Here is a 10,806-nt window from a genome sequence, read left to right as displayed (position 1 = left end):
TTTTATGTGACTTTGTGACCTATTGATATACAATATTTATATATTCACTGAATAACTCATTTTCTGTTGTTTCTATACACATTATCGGGGCTTTTAGGGCCGTAGAACCCTGTAATACCCTCATACCCAGCCAACATTCTGAGCTCATAGAAAAGAAGGGCATCAAAGGAAGGAAAGAAAGATTGGGTTCCCAAGAGGGACTGTCCCTCCTGTAGAGGGGTAGTTTGGCAGGTATGTCTGATAGAACAGAATTTTACCCCAATTTGATTGCAATATGCATGCCTGGGGAAAAAAAAGACGGAAGGGCCAGTTACTACTCACTGGGCCGGTTTAAAAGGGGGATCACTGAATTCCCGAACTGGCCCATGTTGCACTCTGATGTCGCACTATGATGTCATATCCTGACAGCAGCCCGGAGGTGTCGGCAGGCGGTAAATAAAGGTATGGGAATAAAATGCTTGTACTTGTTTGTAAGTCGTCACACACGAGAAGGACAAGTGAAAGTCGTCATACTCGGCCGTACACACAACACCCCGAATTCTCGTCATCTTTATTATTGCTCTCGACTGTCAAGGTTTCTAACCCAGTACCACAGAATTTGGTAACCAGTGACACAGGCAGGACACGTTAGTCTCGTGGCCTTCGGTGATTTACTGTCCAAAGCTCCCGTAGCCCTAACAAAGAAAGATTAGGGATCAGGCTTTTGCCGTAATCCTCGTTCCTGGCATCTGTTCTTGTTTTCCTTACAATATATACAAAAGTGCTGATAATGGTTAAAGTAATAGGATCCACAGTTCCTCTACATTTTTTACAAGAAAAGAAACGCTTTTTTCCTTTTATGGGGTTCTGGAAACTTCTCCCATTTGTATATGTAATTTTACACTCCGGCTTTGTGCGTGTTTTACAATTACCTGTCTATAGATACCTACAGGCTCGAGCTTTTTTTTTCATTGTTAATAGAGCCTTAGATCTCTTGAATTGGTTTTCTGTATTTATGAGTCTCAGAGAATATGGAAAATGTTTTTTTCTATAAAAAGAAATGTCTTCTTGTTTGGTTTAACCTTCCGCACCATTCCAATTAAACTAACTTTTATTTGGCATGAATAGGGTCAGCACAATGCCTTCTGCTGCCTGTCAGTCTAATTAGTTCCACTGGACCAGTCAGTTTGTGTTTTAGTAAAATTTGGGCAGAAATCAGAAAATCATGTTTCATGTAAGAGATTTTTAAATGTCATAAATAAAAAAATAATAAAAAAAATAAAATAACAAATAACAACTGTTAGTAGCCGTAGATGAGATAATATTTTAACCATTATATATTCAAAGGACATATTAAAAATATTATTTATTGCATCTTTAAATAGAAAAAGAGAAGCATAGAACTTACTGGCAGATCGGCCCCATTCGGCCCATCTAGTCGCCTGTTTTTCCTGCTGTAAAGACTCAGACCGTAATCAGTCGTTGGTTAAATTACCCTCACTGTATTACCCTCTACCATTTCTGCTAGGAGGCTGTTCCATTTATCTACTACCCTCTCGGTAAAGTAAAACCTCCCTACCTAGAGGACCTGCATCTTAATATATCCAGTATTTTTTTTTTTCATGATGGTCTCACTGTGGCCACGTATGGAGATCCTGAACAGCATCCGTGGGACTTGAGAGGACCTACATAGATCTTGGACGTATTGTATTTTGTCATGGCGGCCATTTAATTTACTAAATTGCATTATCTTTTCCAGTCATTTGATACCAAGCAGTGACAGGTTGCGAGGCACACGTTAGTCATTTTAAATAATATTTGCATTTTTTATTGTTCTTGCTTCGGTAATCCTAGAGCGTGTGCCGCTGGCCTCCAGAGAAAGAACAGTACGTGATCTCCCATTTCACGTCTGGGCAACTGTTATTTCCAAGAGATCAAACGCAGGAGGACATTGTCTCTCCACCTGTAAGTCGGTATCGCTCGGTTCCTAGAAGAAAGGCTGCTTCTCGAATCTCTTTTATTTATTTTTTACATAATAAAAAAGAGAAATACTTGGTTTCAATTACCGATCTTTCACAGCAGAGAGGTTGCGGGTATATCCAACACCCAGCGTGAAATTCCGCGTTGTACATCTGGTGTAAGGCAACATGTTAACCTTAGTATACATTCATTAGGATTTAGACAGGTGTTGTGTGCTTCTCCCGTATTGTACCTGGTTTTCATCCTATCTCAGCGCCAGATGACGTCTTCTATGTATAGAATGTCATCTAGCGCTTACATTTCCATAAAAAATATCTGTCAATTGACATTGTATACATCATACTCATTGCAGGGAGTATGACTAACAATAATCGTTAGTTCAGCTGAGCAATAATGTTAAGCTGCACCTAAGTGCTGTGCTTTCTTTAGGTGGAGGAAAGGGGCGGTTCCTATTTAGTCAAAATGGCTCCTCGTTTCTGGAGCTCCAGGGCTGAATTTTGTGTCATCTCGTAGCGGCACAGAGAGAGATTAGTGGGCTCTGCTTAATGTTAGCCTACCCAGTCCTACCCTGGTTACAACTTACCCCCTTCCCCGGTTTGATCTTGAACCGAGAGGTGTCTGGTCAGATGTCACAACCGCCACTCACCACTCTTAGTCCCCATGCAGAGCTCCTCAAAGACAGTTTGATGAGTTAAAACTGAATTTAACAGCTTACATAACCTTTAAACTTTACTTCCATGCAAAACAGGGTGGTCTTAGGAGCCAAAAGGACCCTGACAATTCTCTAATCGCCATATAAAGATTTCTTAGCTGTCTAACCGGCTTCCTCTAAGCCGATCGTCATGGATATTCAACCCTGGATAACTTGGAGAAGTTTGGACATTCGACCTATGAATGCACCAAATATCCCACAAAGTGGAACAAGTGTGAGTCGCATCTCAGCTAAGGTTAAAGGATTGCCCACTGTGTATAAGAGAAAATGGACATGACTCTATAGCTTCTGTTAAAGGTATCGCCTTGGACTTAAGACCCCCATGCTGTACGTTGAGGAAAAAAGAAAATGGCGGCTCTACCAAAACGTCTCTGTTCAACCTGCTAGAACTCTGAGCATTGTCTAGTTGAAGCAGCACTTTTAAGCTGTCCGATGACCTTTCCTATCCATTTCCAATCTCATAACCATGTTTTTAAATACTTTGCCTTTAAAAAAAAGTGTCAAACAAAAAAAAAACAGAGGCATTGGAGGAAGATCCAGGAATCGCGCATGGGTTTTTTTTTTCTTCCCCGGCTCGCAGCTGTTAGGACTGTTTTCTTTAGCTGAAGTAACAAACCACTTGCTCTTAAATAACATATTTGATAGGGATGCGCCCCTGTTTACTTAGCGAGGTGTGTAAGAACTCCAGGCGGCGTATGTTTCTATAAAAAGTTTACGCAGACATCCAGAAAACTCAATCAGTACTACCCGTGTGTCACGTGGACATCAAATCTCCCCAGTTTATTTTTTTATTATTTATTTATTTTTTAGTAATTCGGTACGTCTGCTCCTCTGCCTAAATATAACCGCGGACGGGCACATTCTAATGTCTCCTGTTACGCTTTCAATCTAGATTATCGTGTTTTCAAAGAAATAGAGGATCAAATGCAGTTATCACAAACGTATAAACTCACACGCAAATACATTTAAATAAAATTTCTTTTTTTTATTGCAATTTGACCGTATTGTTAGAAAATGATGTGTATTTTTTCCGTTATCCGTTAGTGATAGTTGGTTTACTTTTTTATTTTATTTATTCATTTTTTTAAATAAATAAAAAAAATAAGTAAGTAATATGCAAATAAAAACGCAAATATATATATATATATATATATATATATATAAAATCACTTCCCTTTAGGAGAAGCTGCAGCTCCCAACCTGCAGTGTTTTCACTCCACACGTGGCAGTGTGATAGAATAATTCTTACGGAGCAGCCGCTTGGATGTATTCGGGTATTTACTGGCACCCATCTATTGTTCTATTAGTCTTTTTTTTTTTCATGTCAAATAGTTGTTTTGAAATAACTCAGCCGAGGGGAATTGAAGAAATTGTTATTTTAAAAGCAGCTTTTGTATTTTCAGGAAGTGAGCCACTGAGATCTTAAACTATAACCATTGAAATATTTCTTTGTCAAATGAAATAAGAAATAAAAAGAAACAGGAAGAGGAAACAATGGGCTGAATAAATCAACGCATTTTTTTTAGAGCTATTTCTAACAATTAACATAACTTTGATAGAAAAATGTAAAATGTGCATTATTTAATTAAATATTAAGGTAGACAGAGATATATGATTGCCAAGATACTATGTAGCAAATTTAGTATATATATATATATATATATATATATATACATATAATATATATACAGTATACTATATATATATATATTATATATTTATTATTATATATAGTATATATATATATATAAAAATAATAAATATATTATTATATATGGTATATATACAGTATAGTATATATATATATATATATATATATATACCGTATATATATATATATATATATATATATTCTGTTTTTTTATCATTAAGGAGAGTGTTGGCAGGAGAGTTTGAAACAGACATGCGTTTCAGCTTCTTTACTTCAGTATTCATTGTGAAGGGCTGTCACTGGCAGGTTTTTCCAACAAGAAGGGCTTGACTGGCCCTGTATAATGTATAATTCAGCGGATGTAGAAATCTCACTGGGGCTGGCTCCTGAGACTGGATCTTATAATACACAATGAAGTCACGGAGCTGGAACACAACTGTCCAAACTCTTCTGATAACTCTCCCTTTGGTGAATAGACCCCTGTTTTGAGTCCTTCACTTTAGATGCAAAAGTAAAAGTCATGTAGGGAGATGCAAGTTGTTGGGTTGGTTCCAAGGAGAGAAACTCAATCTCCACCATTCTATGATATTCTAGTTTCTCGTACCTACAAATACCCACCTCTCTGTCTGAATTACCATTATTCTCCTGTAGCATTGGAGGGCTTGCCTTCCCAAAGTTTCAAGCATGAACTTACACGAGTTCGGCTCGTACTGAGAATCAAGACATAGTGTAAGCATTTCATTTTGAAGATATAAAGCCCGCTTAACCTTGCTCAAAAAGCAAACAGAGGCCACATGTTGGAGCAGGTGCAAAAGAGATGCCTCTACGATAACATTCTTCCAAAGCAAACTCTTAATTTCGACTACAAGCTCAACGAATGCCAACTGGCGCTGAAAGTCGAGCGGGGTGTGACCACCGGAGATATACGACTCTTTGTTCTTCTCTACAAAGTGGACCTGTAAATACAAAAAGTTAAATTGAAACTAGGATTAATGGAGCTGTACAAAGACTTCTATACCAGGTACAAAACTGATATCGAAAAAAAAACCTTTCTAAATGTAAACTAGCTAGAGTTCCGTCTAAACCTCAAAGAACATCGTGGTATTCATTATGTAGGCTGTAGGAAAATACCTTCCTCGTTCATCACCAATTATTCATAAGTTTCCCTGCAGAATATTTTAGGGATAAACATGGGATAGTACTTCCAAATATATATTTCGAAATGATCATGTAGTTGTCTAGAAAGCTGGACATTAGGAAGGAACCTATAGTGTTTGGACAACTTAGAAGGTCATGGGAGAAGAAATAATCTGTTGGTGTAACTCAATGAAGCCCTCAGCCCTGACCAGCAGGCTTCATTTATAATCCATGGCATATGTTGGTGCATTCCATGGTTTCATAGAATATCTTTGTCGGAGATCAAAACCTCCCATACGTTTCAGTTTGGGTTTAAAGCAAACCGCGGCATGGGTAGCCAGTCTCTCTATACGCGCCTGGATCCTGTCAGAGAAGCCCGACTGATAAATGTATCCCAACTTCATATAACTTTTTTAGAGCCAAAACAGCTTTCGAAGGCATCGGGTAGTAATTTACTTCGGATATTTATGAAATTTACACAGAGATGTTGCAAGAAATTGAAATTATGAATACTAAGTCTACGGACTAATGGGCAGACTAGATGGGCCAAATGGTTCTTATCTGCTGTCAAATTCTATGTTTCTATCTATACATCCTGTGTATATGTATATGTTGAAAAGAATGGCATTGATTAATTAAAGGCGCTATAGCACCTTCTTGTTTTAGAAGACCTTACTGGAGCACAGGATATGTAGAATTAAAAAAAAAATGAGATTTTACCTTTTATCTTCTACCATGGTAGGAAATAAAATCAATAAAACCTAATAAAAAAAATCTAAATCATAATATTGCAAAGAGGTTTAATTTTAGTGTAGTTAATGCTAAATATAGTTTAATGTGGTTTAGGATTGTTTCATAGTTTTCTGCACAATAGAGTTAACGTCATTTTGCTTTTGAACGAACGTATAGTTTTCTCTAAAAGGTTTATAAACTTTTTCAGAGAAAAATCATTTTTCGGCCATCGGAAATAAAATGTGTCTGATGGCATCCCGGGGATCTGCAGGGAAAACACTTAGCATGGTCGCAAGTATGACATTTGTGAATGGGCTCAAATACTAGGCTATGAAGTTGTCATGGCAACTTAATAAATGATTATTGATCATGCAATAAGACATTAATGTGCCTAGGTATCTCTTAATGAGTGTGGAATTATTTTTCAATGAACACATGATCTCCAAGGCCTGTATTTTATTACTGTACTGAAAATCAGGTTTTAAAGAAAATTGAGAAAATGAATAATATTGTGCTGAATCCCGTGAAGTATATCGATGATATACTGATGCAGCGGGATAGCGTGATGGAATGGGTATGTTATCAGTGCTGTTGTATTATTTATGCCTGATCAGGTGCCGGCGCTGGGTCCAGCCTGAAGTCTCCGAACCCACGGCTGTCCAACGGTTAGCGCCATCTGTAATAGCGTCCCCCAGGCCGGGACTGGCCATTTTGGACACATGGGGCAAAAGGCCAACGGACCTGTGCTTGATGATGCCTCCCATGGACCTTTATTGCCACTCGCGTAGCTGATCCTGCTTACTCAAGGTAAGCATTATCCCAAATGCAAGAACAGAGCCAAAAACGTATATTTTTATTTTATATCATTTCTTAAAAATGACCAACAGCCACAGTTTAGGTCAGCTTGTTAAACACAGCATGACTCCTGCAAACCTGGAGAAACCCAATGGAAAATCTTTGCACTTGCAATATGCCCTTATATGGACAACGCAATAAGGTCTTATTGATCCTGATGTCAATCCTTTGGCCGTGTGTGTCAAGTAGCCAGATGTTGTGCAGTCTGTGAGCTGGAAACATGCCAGACCTCCAGATATGGGTCAAACGCCATCAACTGACAAGCAATCCTCAAGAAGAAAAAAAAACACAAAAACGGGAAAAAAAAACCATCCAGCTCTTGACAAGACTCGTAGCCTGCATCTTGTGATATCATTCACCAAATCCTTGTTTATACAATGCTGCAATTACGCGTGGCACGGCCGAGCAAGCCGCGTTTTAACGCCGGGTTAGCGGAGGTCAGATCTGGGGGAGCGCGTGTCCTGCCGTAAGACCTAAACACTTTATAAAATTGTCAAACTCAAATAAAGGGTCTAAGAAACTTAAAAGCAGACAGATGTTTAAAAAAAAAAAAGGAGAGATTGGTTTATTCAATATTTACATTATACTGTATGGAGGGTTTCTGCTCTGAGTGGGATACTAAATTGTGTCTGTTAAGTCAGACTGACAAGATCGAGGGTGGTAGACAATATTTTACGGGGCTTTCGTGCCACTGGCTCAATAAACACACACGCTACCGTTCAAAAGTTTGGGGTTACTCAGCTCTTTTCATGGAAAACAAGAATGTTTCTGGCTGTAACATAATCACAAAAAGGGTCTTCTAACCATCAATTAGCCTTTTAAACTTAAACTCGGATCAGAGAACACAAAGTGCCATTGGAACACAGGAGTAATGGGAGTGATAAGGGCCATTGGAACACAGGAGTGATGGGAGTGATAAAGGGCCATTGGAACACAGGAATGATGGGAGTGATAAAGGGCCATTGGAACACAGGAGTGATGGGAGTGATAAAGGGACATTGGAACACAGGAGTGATGGGAGTGATAAAGGGTCATTGGAACACAGGAGTGATGGGAGTGATAAAGGGCCTTTGGAACACAGGAGTGATGGGAGTGATAAAGGGCCACTGGAACACAGGAGTGATGGGAGTGATGGGAGTGATAAAGGGCCATTGGAACACAGGAGTGATGGGAGTGATAAAGGGCCTCTTTACGCCTATGAAGAGATTCCATAAAAAATCAGTCGTTTCCCGCTACAATAGTCATTTACAACATTAACCCCGTATGTGCTGGATTTCTGATCCATTTCATGTTATTTTAATGGAAAAAATGTGCTTTTCTTTCAAAAACAATGATATTTGCGTGCGGCCAGTTGCACTTACGCTATCAGGCGGCTCCTTGCCTTAAAGTGCCAGAGCCTCCTTGTCATCGCTAGTACCCCCCCCCCCGAGTAAAAGGATTTAAATTGAATCAAGAGCAGTTACAGTGATGTAGTGGTCCCTTTGACCTTGATTTAACATTGACTTTGTTTATTGAAGCATATATCCTACAATAAATAATAAAGTAACCATTTAAAAAATAGACCCAACCTTTCATTTTTCTCCCTATAAATTTTCTTATTTTAAAAATCATTTTTATATGTTTTTCCCCTCTGGGAAATCAGTATAAATCTAGGAAAAATAGCCTGAATGTTAACGTCCATACCGTTTCAACATAATCATTTTTCTGATGCTTTTTAACAGTTAATAGACAGCAAAATATTAAATACCCAAGAGGCCTTATATGATGCCCCTCCACCCCCTCCACAATCCCCAATGAGACCAGTGCAGACTGTGGTGTTACCTTGGTTACCTAAGAAATTAGAGATGAAAAAAAAAAAAAAATTTAAAAAAAAAAAGATGAGTAGTAGGATTGATATTCAGAACAAAAGCAGTCAAATATTACACAAGCTAAAGGATCCCGTGATAGGTTTTCATTTGTTAAAAATAAAGAATATGCAAATTAAAGATAAGATTTCTTTTGTTAAAAACAATGTAAATATAATTATAAAAAAAAGCTATAATCGCACTTGTTTCTAAATTTTATGTTTAGAACGTCCCAAAAGTGGAAGGGATAACCCTTGTGCTTAGGGAGTCCTTGGAGTATAAATCCGACCAAGTTCTTAAGTGGAAGCTGCTTTTTTTGTCATCTAGAATGTAAGACATGAAAAGTAATTGTTTTTTTTTTTTTAATTATTAATATTTTTTTTCAGTGTTCCGTCTCTCAAGCTTGCAACATAAAAGTTTAAAGGATCAAACGTTATAACAACGTGTCTTGCTCATTAGCATACAGTTGGTTGATGGCATTCCCGACGGCCAGATACTATTTTATGATATTGAATACTTTTGTTCTGTGCCACATCACCAGATGCTGTAGCAAAGTGATCTCAATAGCCTTTTATTGAACGGGATGTTACACTTTTGTGGGTCTGAATAATGGGGCTTGGTTCATAAACAGGTTATAGTGAAAGAAAGAGTCTGAGAAAACCGACCCAAATGTCTCTCGTAAATTGCCGGGGAACCGCACGCCGTAACTTCTCATATCCTGTTACATGAAGATTTTCCACACATGAGCTCTTTGCTTGTGTACTACAATGACTCTTAAATTAATCTCGTGTGTGACATCGCATTAACTTTCCATGTTTTCAGGAGAGGCTGACCACTACCTAGGTCATAGGATAAAGACCACCCTCCTTCCTTTGGACTTCAGGAGAGGTTGACCACTACCAAGTCATACAATAAAGACCACCTTCCTTCCTTTGGACTTCAGGAGAGGCTGACCACTACCTAGGTCATACAATAAAGACCACCCTCCTTCCTTTGGACCTTCTGGAATCGTTAATGAATTATTTGCAACTTTTGTTCGTAACCAGGGGCAGAATGGGGATGACTAAATGTCTTGAGCACTTTAAGGCCACAGCCACTAAATGAAGTACAACCGCCAGCTGGATACGCGCAGACATACGTTTGCTCTTTCATTCACTCGCAGTGTGCGGCCACCTGTATCAACTGGCAGCCTCGCACTACAATATGATCTGCCCCTGGAATGGCAGTAAGGGTAAGCATGTAGCTCTATTGGCCACTGGCCCACCGGGCATTGGCCCAGTGTGCCAGTCCAGGCCTGTTTATAATATTATTTTGGCTAAATGACCGTGAAAATATCTGTATTTTTGCGTAATTTCATTGGCCACTTGGAATGGCGCTGTATCGTCAGGTTGTTGTGCACTGAGTTCTTGCACGGTACTCGTGGAGACACAGCGATATGCTTCAGCTGATACTTCTCGGTATTATATTCAGAAAATGAATCATTATTGTGTTTCTGGTCTGTTGGGGAAATTTTCAAAGCCTTGTAAATGAACTTCAACACATAATCCCCATCGGTTTGCAGTTAGGTCTCTGAGGTCCAAGGCTACCAGGGACAATGGCAAGATTTTGGGGGTGGCTCAACTGATCCGTCATAGGCTTTGGAGAATTTCTTAATCATTCTACATGATTATCATCATCTGATCATTGATGCTGTGAATCTGTTCTGGAGCAAAACAGAAAGATGGAAAACTAGCAAATTTATGAAAAGTGGAACAAAAAATGACACTTTCATAATGTGTAAGGATATCAGGTTCAATAAGGTATGAGAGAAGGACAGTGTCCCTTTAACACCGAGCCTGTCCAAATGAATGCCATTCTGCTATTACTAATTTCTGGCTCTCGTAGCTTATCCCTGTCCTCAGACAGGCAGGTGGAGC

The sequence above is a fragment of the Spea bombifrons genome, chromosome 9, assembly GCF_027358695.1.
Source record: "Spea bombifrons isolate aSpeBom1 chromosome 9, aSpeBom1.2.pri, whole genome shotgun sequence".
Classification (NCBI taxonomy): Eukaryota; Metazoa; Chordata; class Amphibia; order Anura; family Pelobatidae; genus Spea; species Spea bombifrons.
The sequence above is the reverse complement of the archived record's forward strand: the minus strand, read 5'-3'. Positions refer to the sequence as shown.